Below are 26,728 nucleotides of genomic sequence, written 5' to 3'. Positions count from 1 at the left end.
GATTTTCACTCATCAGGCTCATACTTTCGCGTTTTTCACATACTTGATGAACTGATCCTGGGTTTTTTCTGGTTTGGATCACGTAGCAATGTGGTACCACACTGAAACAGTCGATTAAACCTGGTTTCGATCACTATTTTAGAGGATAACGCAAGTTAGGTCTGGGATAGGTCTGGGATTAGCCCTCATCAGACTCATACTTTCGCATATTTCTCATACTTGATGACTAGATCCTGGGCTTTTTCTGGATTGCATCACGTAGTAATGAAGTACAACACTGAAACAGTCAATTAAACCTGGTTTCCATCAATATTTTAGAGGACAACGCATGTTAGGTCTAGGTTAGGCCTGGGATTTGCCCTCGTCAGGGTCATACTTTCGCAGTTTTAACATACATGTTGACGTGATCGAGGGTTTTTTCTGCTTTGGATCACGTAGTAAAGTGGTACCACATTGAAACAGTCCATTAAACCTTGTTTGGATCAATATTTTTGAGGATAACGCATGTTAGGTCTAGGTTAGGCCTGGGATTTTCACTCATCAGACTCATACTTTCGCATTCTTCACATACTTGTTGAACGGATCCTGGGTTTTTCTGGTTTGGATCACGTAGTAATGTGGGGCCACACTGAAACAATCAATTAAACCTGGTCTTGATAAATATTTTAGACGACAACCCATGTTAGGTCTGGGTTAGGTCTAGGATTTGCTCTCATCAGGCTCATACTTTCGCATATTTCTCATACTTCATGGCTAGATCCTGGGATATTTCTGGATTGGATCACGTAGCAAAGTGGTACCACAACTAAAACAGTCAATTAAACCTGGTTTCGGTCACTATTTTAGAGGATAACGCAAGTTAGGTCTGGGATTATCCCTCATCAGACTCATACTTTCGCACACTTCACATACTCGTTGACAAGATCCTGGGTTTTTTTCTGGTTTGGATCACGTAGTAATGTGGTACCACACTGAAACTGTCGATTAAACCTGGTTTCGAACACTATTTTAGAAGACAATGCAAGTTAGGTCTGGGATAGGTCTGGGTTTTGCCCTCATCAGGCTCATACTTTCGCGTTTTTCACATACTTGTTGAACAGATCCTGGTTTTTTTCTGGTTTGGATCATGTAGTGTGGTACCACACTGAAACAGTCAATTAAACCTGGTTTCGATCACTATTTTACAGGATAACGCAAGTTAGGTCTGGGATAGGTCCGGGATTATCCCTCATCAGACTCATACTTTCGCACACTTCACATACTCGTTGACAAGATCCTGGGTTTTTTTCTGGTTTGGATCACGTAGTAATGTGGTACCACACTGAAACTGTCGGTTAAACCTGGTCTCGATCAATATTTTAGTGGATAACGCAAGTTAGGTCTGGGATAGGTCTGGGATTTGCCCTCATCAGACTCATACCTACGCACACTTCACATACTCGGTGAACAGATCCTGGGTTATTTTCTGGTTTGGATCACATAGTAATGTGGTACCAATCTGAAACAGTCACTTAAACCTGGTTTCCATCAATAGTTTAGAGGACAACGCATGTTAGGTCTAGGTTAGTCCTGGGATTTGCCCACATCAGGGTCATACTTTCGCAGTTTTAACATACATGTTGACCTGATCGAGGGTTTTTTCTGCTGTGGATCACGCAGTAAAGTGGTACCACACTGAAACAGTCCATTAAACCTGGTTTGGATCAATATTTTTGAGGATAACGCATGTTAGTTCTAGGTTAGGCCTGGGATTTTCACTCATCAGGCTCATACTTTCGCATTCTTCACATACTTGTTGAACGGATCCTGGGTTTTTTCTGGTTTGGATCACGTAGTAATGTGGGACCACACTGAAACAATCAATTAAACCTGGTCTTGATAAATATTTTAGAGGATAACGCATGTTAGGTCTGGGTTTGGTCTAGGATTTGCCCTCGTCAGGCTCATACTTTCGCATATTTCTCATACTTCATGGCTAGATCCTGGGCTATTTCTGGATTGGATTACGTAGTAATGTGGTGCCACACTGAAACAGTCGATTAAACCAGGTTTCTATCAATATTTTTGAGGATAACGCAAGTTAGGTCTGGGATAGGTCTGGGATTTGCCCTCATCAGGCTCATACTTTCGCGTTTTTCACATACTTGTTGAACAGATCCTGGGTTTTTTCCTGTTCGTGTCACGTAGTAGTGTGGTACCACACTGAAACAGTCGATTAAACCTGGTTTCGAACAATATTTTTGAGGATAACGCATGTTAGGCCTAGGTTAGGCCTGGGATTTGCCCTCATCAGGGTCATACTTTCGCAGTTTTAACATGCATGTTGACCTGATCGAGGGTTTTTTCTGCTTTGGATCACGTAGTAAAGTGGTACCACAACTAAAACAGTCAATTAAACCTGGTTTCGATCAATATTTTAGAGAATAATTCATGTTAGGTCTAGGTTAGGTCTGGGATTAGCCCTCATCAGACTCATACTTTCGCATTCTTCACATACTTGTTGACCGGATCCTGGGTTTTTTCTGGTTTGGTTCACGTAGTAATGTGGTACCACACTGAAACATTAAATTAAACCTGGTCTTGATAAATATTTTAGAGGATAACGCATGTTAGGTTTGGGTTAGGTCTAGGATTTGCCCTCATCAGGCTCATACTTTCGCATATTTCTCATACTTCATGGCTAGATCCTGGGCTGTTTCTGGATTGTATCACGTAGTAATGTGGTACCACGCCGAAACAGTCAATTAAAACTGGTTTCGATCAATATTTTAGAGGATCACGCAAGTTAGGTCTGGGACAGGTCTGGGATTCGCCCTCATCAGGTTCATACTTTCGCGTTTTTCACATACTTGTTGAACTGATCCTGGGTTTTTTCTGGTTTGGATCACGTAGCAATGTGGTACCACACTGAAACAGTCGATTAAACCTGGTTTCGATCACTATTTTAGAGGATAACACAAGTTAGGTCTGGGATAGGTCTGGGATTAGCCCTCATCAGACTCATACTTTCGCATATTTCTCATACTTGATGGCTAGATCCTGGGCTTTTTCTGGATTGCATCACGTAGTAATGAAGTACAACACTGAAACAGTCAATTAAACCTGGTTTCCATCAATATTTTAGAGGACAACGCATGTTAGGTCTAGGTTAGGCCTGGGATTTGCCCTCATCAGGGTCATACTTCCGCAGTTTTAACATACATGTTGATCTGATCGAGGGTTTTTTCTGCTTTGGATCACGTAGCAATGTGGTACCACACTGAAGCAGTCGATTAAACCTGGTTTCGATCAATATTTTAGAGGGTAACGCAAGTTTGGTCTGGGATAGGTCTGGGATTTGCCCTCATCAGGCTCATACTTTCGCGTTTTTCACATACTTGTTGAACTGATCCTGGGTTTTTTCTGGTTTGGATCACGTAGCAATGTGGTACCACACTGAAACAGTCGATTAAACCTGGTTTCGATCACTATTTTAGAGGATAACGCAAGTTAGGTCTGGGATAGGTCTGCGATTAGCCCTCATCAGACTCATACTTTCGCATATTTCTCATACTTGATGACTAGATCCTGGGCTTTTTCTGGATTGCATCACGTAGTAATGAAGTACAACACTGAAACAGTCAATTAAACCTGGTTTCCATCAATATTTTAGAGGACAACGCATGTTAGGTCTAGGTTAGGCCTGGGATTTGCCCTCATCAGGGTCATACTTCCGCAGTTTTAACATACATGTTGATCTGATCGAGGGTTTTTTCTGCTTTGGATCACGTAGCAATGTGGTACCACACTGAAGCAGTCAATTAAGCCTGGTTTCGATCACTATTTTAGAGGATAACGCAAGTTAGGTCTGGGATAGGTCTGGGATTATCCCTCATCAGACTCATTCTTTCGCACACTTCACATACTCGTTGACAAGATCCTGGGTTTTTTTCTGGTTTGGATCACGTAGTAATGTGGTACCACACTGAAACTGTCGATTAAACCTGGTTTCGAACACTATTTTAGAAGACAATGCAAGTTAGGTCTGGGATTGGTCTGGGTTTTGCCCTCATCAGGCTCATACCTACGCACACTTCACATACACGGTGAACAGATCCTGGGTTATTTTCCGGTTTGGATCACATAGTAATGTGGTACCAAACTGAAACAGTCAATTAAACCTGGTTTCCATCAATAGTTTAGAGGACAACGCATGTTAGGTCTAGGTTAGGCCTGGGATTATCCCTCATGAGACTCATACTTTCGCACACTTCACATACTCGTTGACAAGATCCTGGGTTTTTTTCTGGTTTGGATCACGTAGTAATGTGGTACCACACTGAAACTGTCGGTTAAACCTGGTTTCGATCAATATTTTAGTGGATAACGCAAGTTAGGTCTGGGATAGGTCTGGGATTTGCCCTCATCAGACTCATACCTACGCACACTTCACATACTCGGTGAACAGATCCTGGGTTATTTTCTGGTTTGGATCACATAGTAATGTGGTACCAAACTGAAACAGTCAATTAAACCTGGTTTCCATCAATAGTTTAGAGGACAACGCATGTTAGGTCTAGGTTAGGCCTGGGATTATCCCTCATGAGACTCATACTTTCGCACACTTCACATACTCGTTGACAAGATCCTGGGTTTTTTTCTGGTTTGGATCACGTAGTAATGTGGTACCACACTGAAACTGTCGGTTAAACCTGGTTTCGATCAATATTTTGGTGGATAACGCAAGTTAGGTCTGGGATAGGTCTGGGATTTGCCCTCATCAGACTCATACCTACGCACACTTCACATACTCGGTGAACAGATCCTGGGTTATTTTCTGGTTTGGATCACATAGTAATGTGGTACCAAACTGAAACAGTCAATTAAACCTGGTTTCCATCAATAGTTTAGAGGACAACGCATGTTAGGTCTAGGTTAGGCCTGGGATGTGCCCACATCAGGGTCATACTTTCGCAGTTTTAACATACATGTTGACCTGATCGAGGGTTTTTTCTGCTTTGGATCACGCAGTAAAGTGGTACCACACTGAAACAGTCCATTAAACCTGGTTTGGACCAATATTTTAGAGGATAACGCATGTTAGGTCTAGGTTAGGCCTGGGATTTTCACTCATCAGGCTCATACTTTCGCATTCTTCACATACTTGTTGGACAGATACTGGGTTTTTTCTGGTTTGGTTCACGCAGTAATGTGGTACCACACTGAAACATTCAATTAAACCTGGTCTTGATAAATATTTTAGAGGATAACGCATGTTAGGTTTGGGTTAGGTCTTGGATTTGCCCTCATCAGGCTCATACTTTCGCATATCTCTCATACTTCATGGCTAGACCCTGGGCTGTTTCTGGATTGTACCACGTAGTAATGTGGTACCACGCTGAAACAGTCAATAAAACCTGATTTCGATCAATATTTTAGAGGATAACGCAAGTTAGGTCTGGGATAGGTCTGGGATTCGCCCTCATCAGGCTCATACTTTCGCATATTTCTCATACTTGATGCCTAGATCCTGGGTTTCTTCCGGTTTGGGTCACGTGGTAGTGTGGTACCACACTGAAACAGTCGATTAAACCTGGTTTCGAACAATATTTTTTAGGATAACGCATGTTAGGTCTAGGTTAGGCCGGGGATTTTCACTCATCAGACTCATACTTTCGCATTCTTCACATACTTGTTGAACGGATCCTGGGTTTTTACTGGTTTGGATCACGTAGTAATGTGGTACCACACTGAAACATTCAATTAAACCTGGTCTTGATAAATATTTTAGAGGATGACGCATGTTAGGTCTGGGATAGGTCTGGGATTTGCATTCATCAGACTCATACTTTCGCACGCCTCACATACTCGTTGAACAGATCCTGGGCTATTTTCTGGTTTGGATCACATAGTCATGTGGTACCACACTGAAACAGTCGATTAAACCAGGTTTCGATCAATATTTTTGAGGATAACGCATGTCAGGTCTAGGTTAGGCCTGGGATTTTCACTCTTCAGACTCATACTTTCGCATTCTTCACATACCTGTTGAACGGATCCTGGGTTTTTTCTGGTTTGGATCACGTAGTAGTGTGGTACCACACTGGAACATTCAATTAAACCTGGTCTTGATAAATATTTTAGAGGATAACGCATGTTAGGTTTGGGTTAGGTCTAGGATATGCCCTCATCAGGCTCATACTTTCGCATATTTCTCATACTTCATGGCTAGATCCTGGGCTGTTTCTGGATTGTATTACGTAGTAATGTCGTACCACGCTGAAACAGTCAATTAAACCTGGTTTCGATCAATAGTTTTGAGGATAACGCGTGTTAGGTCTAGGTTAGCCCAGGGATTTTCACTCATCAGACTCATACTTTCGCATTCTTCACATACTTGTTGAACGGATCCTGGGTTTTTTCTGGTTTGGATCACGTAGTAATGTGGGACCACACTGAAACAATCAATTAAACCTGGTTTCCATCAATAGTTTAGAGGAAAACGCATGTTAGGTCTAGGTTAGGCCTGGGATTTGCCCTCATCAGGGTCATACTTCCGCGTTTTTGACATACTTGTTGAACTGGTCCTCGGTTTTTTCTGGTTTGGATCACGTAGCAATGTGGTACCACACTGAAGCAGTCGATTAAACCTGGTTTCGATCAATATTTTAGAGGATAACGCAAGTTTGGTCTGGGATAGGTCTGGGATTTGCCCTCATCAGGCTCATACTTTCGCGTTTTTGACATACTTGTTGAACTGGTCCTCGGTTTTTTCTGGTTTGGATCACGTAGCAATGTGGTACCACACTGAAGCAGTCGATTAAACCTGGTTTCGATCAATATTTTAGAGGATAACGCAAGTTTGGTCTGGGATAGGTCTGGGATTTTCCCTCATCAGGCTCATACTTTCGCATTCTTCACATACTTGTTGAACGGATCCTGGGTTTTTTCTGGTTTGGATCACGTTGTAATGTGGGACCACACCGAAACAATCAATTAAACCTGGTCATGATCAATATTTTAGAGAATAATTCATGTTATGTCTAGGTTAGGTCTGGGATTTGCTCTCATCAGGCTCATTCTTTCGCATATTTCTCATACTTGATGGCTAGATCCTGGGCTTTTTCTGGATTGCATCACGTAGTAATGAAGTACAACACTGAAACAGTCAATTAAACCTGGTTTCCATCAATATTTTAGAGGACAACGCATGTTAGGTCTAGGTTAGGCCTGGGATTTGCCCTCATCAGGGTCATACTTCCGCAGTTTTAACATACATGTTGACCTGATCGAGGGTTTTTTCTGCTTTGTATCACGTAGCAATGTGGTACCACACTGAAGCAGTCGATTAAACCTGGTTTCGATCAATGTTTTAGAGGATAACACAAGTTTGGTCTGGGATAGGTCTGGGATTTGCCCTCATCAGGCTCATACTTTCGCATTCTTCACATACTTGTTGAACGGATCCTGGGTTTTTTCTGGTTTGGATCACGTAGTAATGTGGGACCACACTGAAACAATCAATTAAACCTGGTCATGATCAATATTTTAGAGAATAATTCATGTTATGTCTAGGTTAGGTCTGGGATTTGCTCTCATCAGGCTCATTCTTTCGCATATTTCTCATACTTGATTGCTAGATCCTGGGCTTTTTCTGGATTGCATCACGTAGTAATGAAGTACAACACTGAAACAGTCAATTAAACCAGGTTTCCATCAATATTTTAGAGGACAACGCATGTTAGGTCTAGGTTAGGCCTGGGATTTGCCCTCATCAGGGTCATACTTCCGCAGTTTTAACATACATGTTGACCTGATCGAGGGTTTTTTCTGCTTTGTATCACGTAGTAAAGTGGTTCCACACTGAAACAGTCCATTAAACCTGGTTTGGATCAATATTTTAGAAGATAACGCATGTTAGGTCTAGGTTTGCCCTGGGATTTTCACTCATCAGACTCATACTTTCGCATTCTTCACATACTTGTTGACCGGATCCTGGGTTTTCTCTGGTTTGGTTCACGTAGTAATGTGGTACCACACTGAAACATTCAACTAAACCTGGTCTTGATAAATATTTTAGAGGATAACGCATGTTAGGTTTGGGTTAGGTCTAGGATTTGCCCTCATCAGGCTCATACTTTCGCATATTTCTCATACTTCATGGCTAGATCCTGGGCTGTTTCTGGATTGTATTACGTAGTAATGTCGTACCACGCTGAAACAGTCAATTAAACCTGGTTTCGATCAATAGTTTTGAGGATAACGCGTGTTAGGTCTAGGTTAGCCCAGGGATTTTCACTCATCAGACTCATACTTTCGCATTCTTCACATACTTGTTGAACGGATCCTGGGTTTTTTCTGGTTTGGATCACGTAGTAATGTGGGACCACACGGAAACAATCAATTAAACCTGGTTTCCATCAATAGTTTAGAGGAAAACGCATGTTAGGTCTAGGTTAGGCCTGGGATTTGCCCTCATCAGGGTCATACTTCCGCGTTTTTGACATACTTGTTGAACTGGTCCTCGGTTTTTTCTGGTTTGGATCACGTAGCAATGTGGTACCACACTGAAGCAGTCGATTAAACCTGGTTTCGATCAATATTTTAGAGGATAACGCAAGTTTGGTCTGGGATAGGTCTGGGATTTGCCCTCATCAGGCTCATACTTTCGCGTTTTTGACATACTTGTTGAACTGGTCCTCGGTTTTTTCTGGTTTGGATCACGTAGCAATGTGGTACCACACTGAAGCAGTCGATTAAACCTGGTTTCGATCAATATTTTAGAGGATAACGCAAGTTTGGTCTGGGATAGGTCTGGGATTTGCCCTCATCAGGCTCATACTTTCGCATTCTTCACATACTTGTTGAACGGATCCTGGGTTTTTTCTGGTTTGGATCACGTTGTAATGTGGAACCACACCGAAACAATCAATTAAACCTGGTCATGATCAATATTTTAGAGAATAATTCATGTTATGTCTAGGTTAGGTCTGGGATTTGCTCTCATCAGGCTCATTCTTTCGCATATTTCTCATACTTGATGGCTAGATCCTGGGCTTTTTCTGGATTGCATCACGTAGTAATGAAGTACAACACTGGAACAGTCAATTAAACCTGGTTTCCATCAATATTTTAGAGGACAACGCATGTTAGGTCTAGGTTAGGCCTGGGATTTGCCCTCATCAGGGTCATACTTCCGCAGTTTTAACATACATGTTGACCTGATCGAGGGTTTTTTCTGCTTTGTATCACGTAGCAATGTGGTACCACACTGAAGCAGTCGATTAAACCTGGTTTCGATCAATGTTTTAGAGGATAACGCAAGTTTGGTCTGGGATAGGTCTGGGATTTGCCCTCATCAGGCTCATACTTTCGCAATCTTCACATACTTGTTGAACGGATCCTGGGTTTTTTCTGGTTTGGATCACGTAGTAATGTGGGACCACACTGAAACAATCAATTAAACCTGGTCATGATCAATATTTTAGAGAATTATTCATGTTATGTCTAGGTTAGGTCTGGGATTTGCTCTCATCAGGCTCATTCTTTCGCATATTTCTCATACTTGATGGCTAGATCCTGGGCTTTTTCTGGATTGCATCACGTAGTAATGAAGTACAACACTGAAACAGTCAATTAAACCAGGTTTCCATCAATATTTTAGAGGACAACGCATGTTAGGTCTAGGTTAGGCCTGGGATTTGCCCTCATCAGGGTCATACTTCCGCAGTTTTAACATACATGTTGACCTGATCGAGGGTTTTTTCTGCTTTGTATCACGTAGTAAAGTGGTTCCACACTGAAACAGTCCATTAAACCTGGTTTGGATCAATATTTTAGAAGATAACGCATGTTAGGTCTAGGTTTGCCCTGGGATTTTCACTCATCAGACTCATACTTTCGCATTCTTCACATAGTTGTTGACTGGATCCTGGGTTTTCCCTGGTTTGGTTCACGTAGTAATGTGGTACCACACTGAAACATTCAACTAAACCTGGTCTTGATAAATATTTTAGAGGATAACGCATGTTAGGTTTGGGTTAGGTCTAGGATTTGCCCTCATCAGGCTCATACTTTCGCATATTTCTCATACTTCATGGCTAGATCCTGGGCTGTTTCTGGATTGTATCACGTAGTAATGTGGTACCACGCCGAAACAGTCAATTAAAACTAGTTTCGATCAATATTTTAGAGGATAACGCAAGTTAGGTCTGGGATAGGTCTGGGATTCGCCCTCATCAGGCTCATACTTTCGCGTTTTTCACATTGTTTAAATATGTTAAAAAACTATTTAAAATCGTGTTAGTCTGAAAACATTAAATTCTCGGCTGCGATTCCCGTATCCGTTTGTGTACGTGACACTGCGGAAGGTTAAGCGTTCGTCAGGTTCGTTGAACGTTCGGACGATTTAAAACCGCAGCCGTTTACGTGTTTTTGTACGCCGACCTCACGCGAAGATTCGCTTCGCACCGGTTTAAACGGTATCGTGACGTCAGCGTCGAGAGAGAGAACCGTATAATATATTGAAAAGAGATCGACAGCTGAATTCGGCAGCGCCGCATCGCGACGACAAGGCGCGACCGAGTCTTCGTCTGTCGATCCGCGACAATATTCGTAATTATTCACGAGCCGACTGCCAACGGGAGCGGATCCCAGAAGATCTCGCTCCTCAAGTACGGACTCGCACATAATATTCGGACTTGTATAAAAAAGAATTCTCTCCGTTGCTGCGGTTAGAGTTTCCCAGAACAATCTACCTGCGACAAAAGGGAGGTCGTAATACACGCAACGCGTGGCGCGACCGCCTTCGCTAGGAAGGATTGTACGTTGCAGTCGTTGCCGCGACCGCGACGTAAGGGACTCAGGGTGCACCCACCCAGAATCCCTTTAAAGCTATACGGCTTTGGAGCCTCCCAAAGGTCATACCGTTGAATCGGTACCGCCTCGTGGAGTGCTCTTCGTGCAAAGGTCGCCAAAAAACCCTCTCCAAAAACCCGTCGGTGTAGGAGTCGACCGTACACCCTACGGAGGAGTTCGGGTTCAAGGTCGCCTCACCTTCCGTCACGCCGCCTACCAAATACGGTCCCCGTGCAACACGGTCGCTGGGTAGGCTTTATAGTGCGGTTGGACCCGCGAGGGATTTTTTGCAAAGGACACTTTACTGTCACGGTCCCCGGTAGAAACGATCGCCGTGCAGTAATTTTACAGTGTCGCAGGAAATCACCTCGCACGACGTTCCTACGTCACCCGCACGGAGAGCGTGCTCACGGGATCCACCCATTTGGAGCTTTACGACCTCCATTTGGTGACCCGTCCGTGGCTAAGTCGCCCCCGACAGATACGAGTGAATTCTCTTCTGTTCAGGGCAAACGTATCGCTGATAGTTTCAATAAATAATTATCAGCGTACAAGTACAAATTTACAGTCCACTGATTCACGTTGAACGACAGCCGATTCCCCCCTCCCAGCGCACAGCTAGCCGCTAGGAGAGCGAGGCGAACAGCTGACGAGCGTGTTTACGATACGTGTACGCACGTATTTAATCTGAACAAACCTTTGTTACAGCAACCAAGGTTCATCCCAACCGGGGCAACGCCGGTGAATCTCCACCCCCGGCTGGATTATAAAATAATTCTCGTTTTTTTGTAATTTATATTTTTTTTATTTTTTTCATTTTTTTTTGTTAAAATTAAATAAAAGGCTTGTCGCAAAGCGACAAGCGAAAATTACAAAATAAAAAACTTATCAATCACTCTCCCTAGTATTTCCCTCGTCCGGACCCCGGTTAGAACCCTTAGTTTCTAACAAACGGTCCTTCGAGCCGGATTGAGGTTGAAAGAACAGGAAAGAGTTGCAGTACGTTCACGTAAGTCGCTGCTTACGGAACCACTTAATTTCGAGTAGATTGTAAAATCCTCGAATTAGAGATCACCATGTCTGTCGCCAAGGATGAAGGTCGAAGCGAGTTCGAAGGCGATCTCGACGACCTGATCACCCGGTTCGACATGATGTCAAGGTCGATCTCTTACTTAAAGAAACGTGGCCGAGCTCAGTTCACTGAGGAGCTCCTCAGGACAAAGCTCGCCACCGTATCCGAACAATACAAGGAAGCTATTGAGCAGTACTTGTCGATTCGGAGAAAATATGCCCCTGCGAAACGCAACACGTGCGACTTCCTCGCAAAAGGTGGCGTAGAGAATAAGGAGACGGAATATATGGAATTCCAGGCGTACGTTACCACGGAGCTGACCAGACTGGCCGCTGAATCAAAAGCGGCACCCACGTCGGTCAGCCCCCATGACGTCGCTATCGAACTTCCAAAACAACGGCTCCCCAAGTTCGGAGGTGACCCACGTAAATGGAGACATTTCGCGGATCTGTTCACCTCCGGCATAATAAATAATCCGAGGCTTGCAGATGTGCATCGATTGCAATATCTGAACGCCTGTCTGGAGGATAAAGCGTTGGCAGCGATCGCGCACCTCGAAGTTACCGATGAGAATTTCGAAGTGGCGTGGAAAACCCTGAAAGAACAATTCGGGTTACCACGTATCGTGACCGCCAAATTGCTTAATCAACTGACCAAACTGAAAACGATTAAAAGAGATGATCTCGATAGCCTAAATCAGGTCGTCGTCGTTTTCAAACAGGCCCTTGCGGCATTCGAAAAACGGGCACGATTTTACAGCAGCGAAACTGGCTGCTTGCCCATACTATTCGAAGCCATTTAGAAGGGCCTCTGAAAGCTGAGTGGGAACGGTCGCAACGTCTCACCCCGGACTATCCCTCGCATGTCGAGCTGATAGAGTTCCTGGAGGGGCATGCAAGGGCTCTAACTATGTTAGATGAAGGTCCGAGCAAGCCTACGACCGAACACCCACCGAAACATAAAGTACGGAGTCACAACTCCGTTCTAGAAAGTCCAGCTGAGAAAACTGTGACCTGCGGATTTTGCGGCCTTGAGCACAGAATGACCAAATGTGGTGCATTCAGAAACTTGACGCCGAACCGCCGCTATCAGTTTATAAAAGATAGCCAGCGGTGCATTCTCTGCTTGTCACCTCAGCATGGAAACGCGCGTTGTCCATCCGAGGAGGGGTGCCCGAAGTGCAAGGGCAGACATCATGCTCTGCTGCATTTTGAGACCTTTCGTAGCGAAACCGAAAGTCGTAAACCTGCGACAACGGTTTCGTCGGACAAACGCCCGAAAAAGCGGTATACGGCTCCATCGAGCCGGCCGCAACCTGCCGAACGAGCAGCTCGTACCACGACGTCACAGGCAACGACGTCACAGCCCGGTACGTCACATTGTATCGCGCTCGGTGCAGACGTACCGAAGGCTGTGCTGTTAGCCACGGCGAGCGTGCGTGTGTACGGAGAGAACGGTGCGTCGCGAATCGCGCGCGCACTGATCGATCAGGGTTCCGAGTCGTCTTTCATCTCCGCGAATTTGACAAATGACCTCAAATTCTCGCGGAGGAAATCCCCAGCCACAGTGACGGGCTTGGGGGGCGGCCGAACCCAACAAATTAAATACAGCGTGCAGATGCATTTGGGAACGGTACAAGATACCGCGCCGTTAGTCGAGACGAGAGCGTACATCGTACACAAAATTACGAGCTACGCCTCGCCCTTGGCCGGTGCACTCAAATGCGACGCGCTGCGGGATCTGCCGCTTGCAGATCCAAATCCAGCTTCCGGTCAACCGATTGAAGTGTTGACCGGTGCGGACCTGTACGCGCAAATTATTCGACCGGGTTTCCGTCGAATAAGCAGTACAGGTCCAATCGCCCAAGAAACTGCATTTGGCTGGATTCTTTCCGGCCCAATAAATGCTAAGGGCAGTAAAAACAAAACTTTGCGATTGTTATTGCGAAATATCCCCCAAAGCGCTCACTCCCACGCCGTCGACCTTACCTTGTTCGATGACAGCGAATTAAAGGTATTAGGTTTACGCTGGATACCGTCCGGCGATTATTTTTATTTCAATCTGCAACGGTTTCAGCCGTCTGCCTTGCCGATGACAAAACGGAATTTGTTTTCGGAGATTGCTAAGTTGTTCGATCTGCTCGGCTGGTTATCACCAGTCGTGATTCGCGCAAAGATTCTGATGCAATCCCAATGGCTGGAAAAAATCCAGTGGGATGATCAAATCTCAGCGAATACGCTCAATACGTGGAATACGTTTTGCGTGGATTGGAGCAGCTTAAATAAGCTAAAAATCCCCAGATGGATTAATTATGGAGCCGACACAATTTCCGTGGAAATTCATGGATTTTGTGACGCTTCGCTCGCAGCCTACTTAGCGGTCACTTACTTACGAGTGACCACAATGAGCAATGTCACCTCCTCGACATTGATAATGGCAAAAACGCGAGTGGCTCCAATTAAAACGCAGTCAATTCCTGTACTGGAATTGAACGGCGCCGTGCTGCTCGCCGAGCTTATTGTGCACGTGGAGAAGTCACTTTCATTGAAGGTCGACAGAATAATCTGCTGGACAGATTCCACGATCGCATTGGCATGGTTGAGAAAGCACGCCTCCACATGGAAGGTTTTAATCGCCAACCGTGTGTCAAAGGTCCAAACGTTACTTCCGAATGCTGAATGGAGGCACGTTCCCACCCGCTTCAATCCCGCGGATCTGAATTCGCGCGGAGTGGAAGCTGCGGAACTCCTTCAATCTAAGCTGTGGATTTCAGGACCAAGTTGGCTAACGGAATCGAAAGATTGTTGGCCGAAAACGCCTTCGTCCATCGAGACCGAAGAAGGGAAGCGCAAAGTGCACGCCCACGTAGCAATTCCGGAGAAAGAATGGGAATTTGTATTTCGATTCTCGACCTGGAATAAGCTACTTCGCGTAACCGCATACTGTCTCCGACTGAGGGGACCGATGCAAGGTGAGCGAAGGTCGTATGATGCGAAGATCGTTGACGCGTCTGAGATGCAGCTCGCAAGCGAGAGAATTGTCCGCTACATCCAGCGCACGCATTTTGCAAAGGAGTACCGGTGTTTGAAAAACCACCGAAAAATCCCAGCAAAATCAACATTAAAAAGTCTGAACCCTTTTCTCGATGACAAAGATGTCTTGAGAGTCGGAGGCAGACTGGAAAATACAACACTGTCATGGGAAACCAAGCACCCCATAATTTTGCCGAAACATCACGTTTCTACGATGATAATTCGGCAGTGCCACATTGACACGTTGCACGGGGGATTGCAGTTGACCATGTACACAGTAAGACAAAGATTTTGGATTCTCGGCTGTCGAAATGCAGCGCGAACGGTAATCCATGGATGCATGCGATGCGTTAGATGGAGGGTAAAAACCTCCACGTAAATCATGCAGGATTTAATACCTGAGCGTTGCCGCGAGGCGAGAGCATTTTCGAACTGCGGAGTGGATTATGCGGGACCTTTTCTTGTCCGCGACTCCGCCGGTCGAGGAAAAACCGCCCACAAAGCGTACATAGCAGTTTTTGTCTGTTACGCGACACGGGCCATCCACATCGAACTCGTCCACGATTATACGACGAGTGCCTTTTTGGCAGCATTAGATCGATTCATTGCACGAAGGGGAGTTCCGTCCTGCATTTTCAGTGACAATGGAACGAACTTTGTCGGGGCAGATCGAGAATTACGCGAAAATTTCGAAGCAGTGTACAACACGCAAGAAATGCGTAATAAATGCAGTCAAAAAGGAATTAGATGGAAATTTAACCCACCGAGTGCACCGCACTTCGGTGGCATGCAAGAGGCCGGTGTGAAATCGGTGAAATTTCACCTGAAGCGGACTCTGGGCGAATTCACTCCCACAAGCGAAGAGTTACAAACATTGCTTTGTTAAATCGAAGCGAGTTTAAACTCGCGACCGATTGCCGCTTTGAGTGATAGCCCGGACGATTACGCGCCGCTCACACCGGGGCATTTCTTAGTCGGAAGTCCGCTGAACGCGCTTCCGACACAATCAGTGAAAACTGAAAAACTCTCCCGTTTGACACGATGGAGGGCGATTCAAAAATTCCACGAACAAATCTGGAGGCATTGGACACGTGATTATCTCACGCACCTCCAGAATCGTTATAAGTGGCGTACAGCCCAAAAAACATTAAAACTAAACGACTTAGTTTTAGTGCAAAATCCTCTCCTCCCCCCGAATCAATGGGAAATGGGACGAGTAGAGGAGGTATTCACCGGCAGGGATGGAAATGCACGTGTTGTTAAAATACGCACGGAAAAATCCATTTTTACGCGACCTATTACGCGGTTGTGTAAGCTGCCTGTGGAAGAAACCGAGTCGGCAACGGTTAGCGACGCCGACGAGGTCACATAAAAACCATAACATCCAACGGCCGAAAGTGATCGAAAGGTGAGAAACGACCGTTTCTAGAAATAAACGGTGTTGATTCTCACCTGACCGTTGTCACTGAAAGTTCAAACGGATTAGTGGGGGTTACGAATCCACCAATCTGAGTTGGATTATTGGTAGGGCGTAACGAATAATCCGAGCGCCCCCGAATCGTAACGGAATTCGCGGAATCGAAAACCGCTCAGTTCCTAAACGACAGCATCATGAGTGACACCGCGTCCAACATATCTTGCGAGAGTAGTGCGGTATCCTTTTCCGGGGACCCGGAAATCGATGAGCGATTCGGGCGCATTTTGCAGCTCGGGGAAAGGCCCATATCCCCGAGAGGCAATAAAGAGGAGCCTACCACCGTACAGGCGCCAGGAGAACCGGAGGTGACCCTCAATTTCGGGGTCGACTCATTCAGGATTCCGGCCAGGGTTATAACGACAACCCGAAAATACCACTACCGGGCCCCCGGAGGCCAATACGTCCTCCGATGGGACAAGGACGGACACATGCGGTCCTGTGCGTGGCGGGCCGACAAACCGGAGGAATCGACCCCGCCGCCACCACCAGCAGTGCCAGGGTCGACTTTGGCTGCCCCCACCGACCGAGCTCCGCAACAAAAGCGGAAACGGAGGAAACAGGCGAAACTCGCCCCGGCCACCCCTGGACCGTCCACCAGCGGCCTGCAGCCGCAGACCCCAGCGGCCCCGGCAAAGAAAAAAAGAAGGACCTGGCAGCCGGCGTTCGGTCAGATCGCCATGGCGAAAGCCATGGCGGACCAGATGCTGACCACGTCCATGAGATTCCTTCAACAGGCTGCAGCTGGTCAATAGTAAGTACTTTTGATTTTTTACAATTAAAAGTGCGCGAGTTCTCTCTCTCCGCGTAAGAAAGTGACCGTACGGGACTACCGCGTTCTCCGGGTATTGCACAATTCGTGCAAGGGGGGGCGGTATGTTTAAATATGTTAAAAAACTATTTAAAATCGCGTTAGTCTGAAAACATTAAATTCTCGGCTGCGATTCCCGTATCCGTTTGTGTACGTGACACTGCGGAAGGTTAAGCGTTCGTCAGGTTCGTTGAACGTTCGGACGATTTAAAACCGCAGCCGTTTACGTGTTTTTGTACGCCGACCTCACGCGAAGATTCGCTTCGCACCGGTTTAAACGGTATCGTGACGTCAGCGTCGAGAGAGAGAACCGTATAATATATTGAAAAGAGATCGACAGCTGAATTCGGCAGCGCCGCATCGCGACGACAAGGCGCGACCGAGTCTTCGTCTGTCGATCCGCGACAATATTCGTAATTATTCACGAGCCGACTGCCAACGGGAGCGGATCCCAGAAGATCTCGCTCCTCAAGTACGGACTCGCACATAATATTCGGACTTGTATAAAAAAGAATTCTCTCCGATGCTGCGGTTAGAGTTTCCCAGAACAATCTACCTGCGACAAAAGGGAGGTCGTAATACACGCAGCGCGTGGCGCGACCGCCTTCGCTAGGAAGGATTGTACGTTGCAGTCGTTGCCGCGACCGCGACGTAAGGGACTCAGGGTGCACCCACCCAGAATCCCTTTAAAGCTATACGGCTTTGGAGCCTCCCAAAGGTCATACCGTTGAATCGGTACCGCCTCGTGGAGTGCTCTTCGTGCAAAGGTCGCCAAAAAACCCTCTCCAAAAACCCGTCGGTGTACGAGTCGACCGTACACCCTACGGAGGAGTTCGGGTTCAAGGTCGCCTCACCTTCCGTCACGCCGCCTACCAAATACGGTCCCCGTGCAACACGGTCGCTGGGTAGGCTTTATAGTGCGGTTGGACCCGCGAGGGATTTTTTGCAAAGGACACTTTACTGTCACGGTCCCCGGTAGAAACGATCGCCGTGCAGTAATTTTACAGTGTCGCAGGAAATCACCTCGCACGACGTTCCTACGTCACCCGCACGGAGAGCGTGCTCACGGGATCCACCCATTTGGAGCTTTACGACCTCCATTTGGTGACCCGTCCGTGGCTAAGTCGCCCCCGACAGATACGAGTGAATTCTCTTCTGTTCAGGGCAAACGTATCGCTGATAGTTTCCATAAATAATTATCAGCGTACAAGTACAAATTTACAGTCCACTGATTCACGTTGAACGACAGCCGATTCCCCCCTCCCAGCGCACAGCTAGCCGCTAGGAGAGCGAGGCGAACAGCTGACGAGCGTGTTTACGATACGTGTACGCACGTATTTAATCTGAACAAACCTTTGTTACAGCAACCAAGGTCCATCCCAACCGGGCCAACGCCGGTGAATCTCCACCCCCGGCTGGATTATAAAATAATTCTCGTTTTTTTGTAATTTATATTTTTTTTATTTTTTTCATTTTTTTTTGTTAAAATTAAATAAAAGGCTTGTCGCAAAGCGCCAAGCGAAAATTACAAAATAAAAAACTTACCAATCACTCTCCCTAGTATTTCCCTCGTCCGGACCCCGGTTAGAACCCTTAGTTTCTAACACACATACTTGTTGAACTGATCCTGGATTTTTTCTGGTTTGGATCACGTAGTAAAGTGGTACCACACTAAAACAGTCGATTAAACCTGGTTCCGATCAATATTTTAGAGGATAACGCATGTTAGGTCTAGGTTAGCCCTGGGATTTTCACTCATCAGACTCATGCTTTCGCATCCTTCACATACCTGTTGAACGGATCCTGGGTTTTTTCTGGTTTGGATCACGTAGTAATGTGGTACCAAACTGAAACGGTCAATTAAACCTGGTTTCGATCAATATTTTAGAGGATAACGCAAGTTAGGTCTGGGATAGGTCTGGGATTTGCTCTCATCAGGCTCATTCTTTCGCATATTTCTCATACTTGATGGCTAGATCCTGGGCTTTTTCTGGATTGCATCACGTAGTAATGAAGTACAACACAGAAACAGTCAATTAAACCTGGTTTCCATCAATATCATAGAGGACAACGCAAGTTAGGTCTGGGATATGTCTGGGATTTGCCCTCATCAGGCTCATACTTTCGCGTTTTTCACATACTTGTTAAACAGATCCTGGGTTTTTTCTGGTTTGGATCACGTAGTAGTGTGGTACCACACTGAAACAGTCCATTAAACCTGGTTTGGATCAATATTTTAGGGGATAACGCATGTTAGGTCTAGGTTAGGTCTGGGATTTTCACTCATCAGACTCATACTTTCGCATTCTTCACATACTTGTTGAACGGATCCAAGGTTTTTTCTGGTTTGGATCACGTAGTAATGTGGTACCACACTGAAACAGTCGATTAAACCTGGTTTCGATCAAAATTTTAGAGGATAACGCAAGTTAGGTCTGGGATAGGTCTGGGATTTTCTCTCATCAGACTCATACTTTCGCAGTTTTAACATACATGTTGACCTGATCGAGGGTTTTTCTGCTTTGGATCACGTAGTAAAGTGGTATCACACTGGAGCTGTCCATTAAACCTGGTTTGGATCAATATTTTAGAGGATAACGCATGTTAGGTTTGGGTTAGGTCTAGGTTTGCTCTCATCAGGCTCATTCTTTCGCATATTTCTCATACTTGATGGCTAGATCCTGGGCTTTTTCAGGATTGCATCACGTAGTAATGAAGTACAACACTGAAACAGTCAATTAAACCTGGTTTCCATCAATATCTTAGAGGACAACGCAAGTTAGGTCTGGGATAGGTCTGGGACTTGCCCTGATCAGGCTCATACTTTCGCGTTTTTCACATACTTGTTGAACAGATGCTGGGTTTTTTCTGGTTTGGATCACGTAGTAGTGTCGTACCACACTGAAACATTCCATTAAACCTGGTTTAGATCAATATTTTAGAGGATAACGCATGTTAGGTCTAGGTTAGGTCTGGAATTTTCACTCATCAGACTCATACTTTCGCATTCTTCACATACTTGTTGAACGGATCCTGAGTTTTTTCTGGTTTGGATCACGTAGTAATGTGGGTCCACACTGAAACAATCAATTAAACCTGGTCTTGATAAATATTATAGAGGATAACGCATGTTAGGAAAAGGATAGGTCTGGGATTTGCACTCATCAGACTCATCCTTTCGCACACCTCACATACTCGTTGAACAGATCCTGGGTTTTTTCTGGTTTGGAACACGTAGTAATGTGGTACCACAATGAAACAGTCGATGGAACCAGGTTTCGCTCAATATTTTAGAGGATAACGCATGTTAGGTCTAGGTTAGGTCTGGGATTCGCTCTCATCAGGCTGATTCTTTCGCATATTTCTCATACTTGATGGCCAGATCCTGGGCTCTTTCTGGATTGCATCACGTTGTAATGTAGTACCACAGTGAAACAGTCAATGAAACCTGGTTTCGATCAATATTTTAGAGAATAATTCATGTTAGGTCTAGGTTAGGTCTGGGATTTGCTCTCATCAGGCTCATTCTTTCGCATATTTCTCATACATGTTGAACAGATCCTGGGTTTTTTCTGGTTTGGATCACGTAGTAATGTGGGACCACACTGAAACAATCAATTAAACCTGGTCTTGATAAATATTTTAGAGGATAACGCATGTTAGGTCTGGGTTAGGTCTAGGATTTGCCCTCATCAGGCTCATACTTTCGCATATTTCTCATACTTCATGGCTAGATCCTGGGCTGTTTCTGGATTGTATCACGTAGTAATGTGGTACCACGCTGAAACAGTCAATCAAACCTGGTTTCCATCAATATTTTAGAGGATAACGCAAGTTAGGTCTGGGATAGGTCTAGGATTTGCCCTCATCAGGCTCTTACTTTCGCATATTTCTCATACTTCATGGCTAGATCCTGGGCTAGTTCTGGAGTGGATCACGTAGTAAAGTGGTACCACACTGAAACATTCAATGATACCTGGTCTGGATAAATATTTTAGTGGATAACGCATCTTAGGTCTGGGTTAGGTCTAAGATTTGCCCTCATCAGGCTCACAGTTTCGCGTTTTTCACATACTTGATGGCTAGATCCTGGCCTTTTTCTGGATTGCATCACGTAGTAATGTAGTACCACACTGAAACAGTCAATGATACCTGGTTTCCATCAATATTATAGAGGACAACGCAAGTTAGGTCTAGGTAAGGCCTGGGATTTTCACTCATCAGTCTCATACTTTCGCATATTTCTCATACTTCATGGCTAGATCCTGGGCTGTTTCTGGATTGTATCACGTAGTAATGTGGTACCACGCTGAAACAGTCAATCAAACCTGGTTTCCATCAATATTTTAGAGGATAACGCAAATTAGGTCTAGGTTAGGTCTGGGATTTGCTCTCATCAGGCTCATTCTTTCGCATATTTCTCATACTTGATGGCTAGATCCTGGGCTTTTTCTGGATTGCATCACGTAGTAATGTAGTACCACACTGAAACAGTCAATGAAACCTGATTTCCATCAATATTATAGAGGACAACGCAAGTTAGGTCTAGGTAAGTCCTGGGATTTTCACTCATCAGTCTCATACTTTCGCATTCTTCACATACTTGTTGAACTGATCCTGGGTTTTTACTGGTTTGGATCACGTAGTAATGTGGTACCACACTGAAACGGTCAATTAAACCTGGTTTCGATCAATATTTTAGAGGATAACGCAAGTTAGGTCTGGGATAGGTCTGGGATTTGCCCTCATCAGGCTCATACTTTCGCGTTTTTCACATACTTGTTGAACAGATCATGGGTTTTTTCTGGTTTGGGTCACGTAGTAGTGTGACACCACACTGAAACAGTCGATTACACCTGGTTTCGATCAATATTTTAGAGGATAACGCATGTTAGGTCTAGGATAGCCCTGGGATTTTCACTCATCAGACTCATACTTTCGCATTCTTCACATACTTGTTGAACTGATCCTGGGTTTTTTTCTGGTTTGGATCACGTAGTAATGTGGTACCACACTGAAACAGTCGATTAAACCTGGTTCCGATCAATATTTTAGAGGATAACGCATGTTAGGTCTAGGTTAGCCCTGGGATTTTCACTCATCAGTCTCATACTTTCGCATTCTTCACATACTTGTTGAACTGATCCTGGGTTTTTACTGGTTTGGATCACGTAGTAATGTGGTACCACACTGAAACAGTCGATTAAACCTAGTCTCGATCAATATTTTAGTGAATAATTCATGTTAGGTCTAGGTTAGGTCTGGGATTTGCTCTCATTAGGCTCATTCTTTCGCATATTTCTCATACTTGATGGCTAGATCCTGGGCTTTTTCTGGATTGCATCACGTAGTAATGTAGTACCACACTGAAACAGTCAATGATACCTGGTTTCCATCAATATTTTAGAGGACAACGCAAGCTAGGTCTAGGTAAGGCCTGTGATTTTCACTGATCAGACTCATACTTTCGCATGCTTCACATACTTGTTCAACGGATCCTGGGTTTTTTCTGGTTTGGATCACGGAGTAATGTGGTGCCACACTGAAACAGTCGACTAAACCTGGTCTCGATCAATATTTTAGAGAATAATTCATGGTAGGTCTAGGTTAGGTCTGGGATTTGCTCTCATCAGGCTCATTCTTTCGCATATTTCTCGTACTTCATGGCTAGATCCTGGGCTATTTCTGGATTGGATCACGTAGTAAAGTGGTACCACACTGAAACATTCAATGAAACCTGGCCTGGATAACTATTTTAGAGGATAACGCATCTTAGGTCTGGGTTAGGTCTAAGATTTGCCCTCATCAGGCTCACAGTTTCGCGTTTTTCACATACTTGTTGAACAGATAATGGGTTTTTTCTGGTTTGGTTCACGTAGTAGTGTGATACCACACTCAAACAGTCGATTAAACCTGGCTTCGATCAATATTTTAGTGGATAACGCATGTTAGGTCTAGGTTAGCACTGGGATTTTCACTCATCAGACTCATACTTTCGCATTCTTCACAAACTTGTTAAACTGATCCTGGGTTTTTTCTGGTTTGGATCACGTAGTAATGTGGTACCACACTGAAACAGTAGATTAAACCTGGTTTCGATCAATATTTTAGAGGATAACGCATGTTAGGTCTAGGTTAGCCCTGGGATTTTCACTCATCAGACTCATACTTTCGCATTCTTCACATACTTGTTGAACTGATCCTCGGTTTTTTCTGGTTTGGATCACGTAGTAATGTGGTACCACACTGAAACAGTCGATTAAACCTGGTCTCGATCAATATTTTAGAGAATAATTCATGTTAGGTCTAGGTTAGGTCTGGGATTTGCTCTCATCAGGCTCATTCTTTCGCATATTTCTCATACTTGATGGCTAGATCCTGGGCTTTTTCTGGATTCCATCACGTAGTAATGAAGTACAACACTGAAGGCAGGTGGATCGAGTATCCGGGCCGGGATGGTGATATGCGGAGAGAGGTGTACTGCGGTGTTCCGCAGGGGTCGGTCCTCGGGCCACTCCTGTGGAACATCGCGTACGACTCGGTGTTGCGGGCCGGCCTCCCCGACGGCGTCAGCACGGTGTGTTATGCGGATGACACACTGGTGCTGGCCGTCGGGGCGCACTGGGGGACGGCCATGCGTCGCGCGGAGGAGGGGTCGCAACGCGTCGTCGACCGGATCAGGGGGATGGGGATGACGGTGGCGGTCCATAAGACCGAGGTGATTGCGTTTCATTCACCTCGGCAGGATCCGCCACCCCCTCTGATCCGGGTGGGTGGGGCTGACATCGAGGTGAAGCCCCAGATCAGGTATCTGGGGCTGATCCTCGATAGCCACTGGCGTTTCGAGAAGCATTTCCGCTGCCTGGTCCCCCGGTTGGAAAGGATGGTTGCGGCTCTGGGCCGGATCCTGCCCAACCTGGGGGGCCCGGCGGGCCGAGTTCGTCGCCTCTATGTGGCAATGGTCCAGTCGGTGGCCCTATACGGGGCCCCCGTCTGGGCGGACGACCTGGCTGCCTCCCGGCGCAGCATGACTATGCTGCGTCGGGTGCAGAGGCGCATGGCGCTCAGGGTCGTCCGCGGGTATCGGACCATGTCACATGAGGCGGCGACGGTTCTAGCGGGGATGCCGCCCATGGACCTGCTCGCGCGGTCGCACGCGGTGATGTACCGGCGCCGCGTCGACCGTCGCGCGGGGGTGGGGGCGGTCCCGGGCGGGCAGGAACCTGCTTGGGGCGATTTGAAGCGCCAGGCCCGGCAGTCCGTGTTGCTCGCGTGGCAGGAGCGGCTGGCTCTGCCAACCGCGGGGCATCGGACTGTCGGGGCTGTTCGGCCACTCCTGAAGGAGTGGCTGGACAGAGGCCATGGCAGCCTCACCTACCGGCTGGCACAGGTATTTTCCGGGCATGGCAGCTTCGGAAGATACCTGTGCCGGATAGGGAAGGAGCCGACGGCGCGTTGCTGCCACTGCGACGCTGAGCAGGACACGGCGGATCATACCCTGGAGGTATGCCCCGCGTGGGAGGGGGAGCGCCGTGTCCTGGTCGGCGTCGTCGGGCGGGATGTCTCGCTGCCGGGCGTGGTGCGCGCCATGCTCGGCAGCGAAGAGAAGTGGAGGGCCGTGGCCTCCTTCTGCGAGAACGTAATGTTGCAGAAGGAGGCCGCGGGGAGGGAGCGCGAACTTCAGCGGCGCGCTGAAGCTCGCGCTCGTGCGGTGGCCCGAGGTCGTCGCCCGGTCGCGAGGCGTCGCGGGCGGCCGCCTCGGCGTGGCGGATGACCTAGGCTGGGAGGGGGGTCCTGAGGGGACCCTCCTCCCGCCAGGCGGCGCCGGGTCTGACCGGTTGGGGGTAGGAGTGCCTCCCCCTACCGGTCCGACGCAAGGGGAGGCACCCTCGGCGGTCTGGTGCGGCCATGAACGCCCGGCCGCCGAGGGGTGGAAACGGGGTCGCGGGCGGTTGCGAGTTGGGGCTCGCAGCCGCCACTAAACGCGGCCCCGGGACGGATAGCGGCGGGATGGAGTGGCCCCGTCCCGCCGCTATGAGGCAGTGTGTCTACTGGGGGGACCCCCGGGGGATGGGCGCGAAAGCGCGGGCACGGGGAGGATACCGGAAGAATGCTTCGAGCGATTCCCGGTATCCTCCCAAAGCGTGCCGAAGGGTCACCGTGGGGTTTTTAGTGGGTAGGTCCCGCGCCTGTCGTTGTACGGGCGCGGGGAATCCCACACACCCCTCCCACCTCTCCCCAAGGAGGTGGGAGGGAGTCTTTCGAAGATTTTCCCCACGACAAAAAAAAAAAAAAAAAAAAAAAAAAAAAGTACAACACTGAAACAGTCAATTAATCCTGGTTTCCATCAATATTTTAGAGGACAACGCATGTTAGGTCTAGGTTAGGTCTGGGATTTTCTCTCATCAGACTCATACTTTCGCAGTTTTAACATACATGTTGACCTGATCGAGGGTTTTTCTGCTTTGGATCACGTAGTAAAGTGGTATCACACTGGAGCTGTCCATTAAACCTGGTTTGGATCAATATTTTAGAGGATAACGCATGTTAGGTTTGGGTTAGGTCTAGGTTTGCCCTCGTCAGGCTCATACTTTCGCATATTTCTCATACTTCATGGCTAGATCCTGGGCTGTTTCAGGATTGTATCACGTAGTACCGTGGTACCACGCTGAAACAGTCAATTAAACCTGGTTTCGATCAATATTTTAGAGGATAACGCAAGTTAGGTCTGGGACAGGCCTGGGATTCGCCCTCATCAGGCTCATACTTTCGCGTTTTTCACATACTTGTTGAACTGATCCTGGGTTTTTTCTGGTTTCGGTTCACGTAGTAAGGTGGTACCACACTGAAACAGTCGATTAAACCTGGTTTCGATCAATATTTTAGAGGATAACGCAAGTTAAGTCTGGGATAGGTCTGGTATTTGACCTCACCAGACTCATACTTTCGCGTTTTTCACATACTTGTTGAACAGATCCTCGGTTTTTTCTGGTTTGGATCACGTAGTAGTGTGGTACCACAATGAAACAGTCCATTAAACCTGGTTTCGATCAATATTTTAGAGAATAATTCATGTTAGGTCTAGGTTAGGTCTGGGATTTGCTCTCATCAGGCTCATTCTTTCGCATATTTCTCATACTTGATGGCTAGATCCTGGGCTTTTTCTGGATTGCATCACGTAGTAATGAAGTACAACACTGAAACAGTCAATTAAACCTGGTTTCCATCAATATCTTAGAGGACAACGCAAGTTAGGTCTGGGATAGGTCTGGGACTTGCCCTGATCAGGCTCATACTTTCGCGTTTTTCACATACTTGTTGAACAGATGCTGGGTTTTTTCTGGTTTGGATCACGTAGTAGTGTCGTACCACACTGAAACATTCCATTAAACCTGGTTTGGATCAATATTTTAGAGGATAACGCATGTTAGGTCTAGGTTAGGTCTGGGATTTTCACTCATCAGACTCATACTTTCGCATTCTTCACATACTTGTTGAACGGA

The sequence above is a fragment of the Colletes latitarsis genome, unplaced genomic scaffold, assembly GCF_051014445.1.
Source record: "Colletes latitarsis isolate SP2378_abdomen unplaced genomic scaffold, iyColLati1 scaffold0006, whole genome shotgun sequence".
Taxonomy (NCBI): Eukaryota; Metazoa; Arthropoda; class Insecta; order Hymenoptera; family Colletidae; genus Colletes; species Colletes latitarsis.
The sequence above is the reverse complement of the archived record's forward strand: the minus strand, read 5'-3'. Positions refer to the sequence as shown.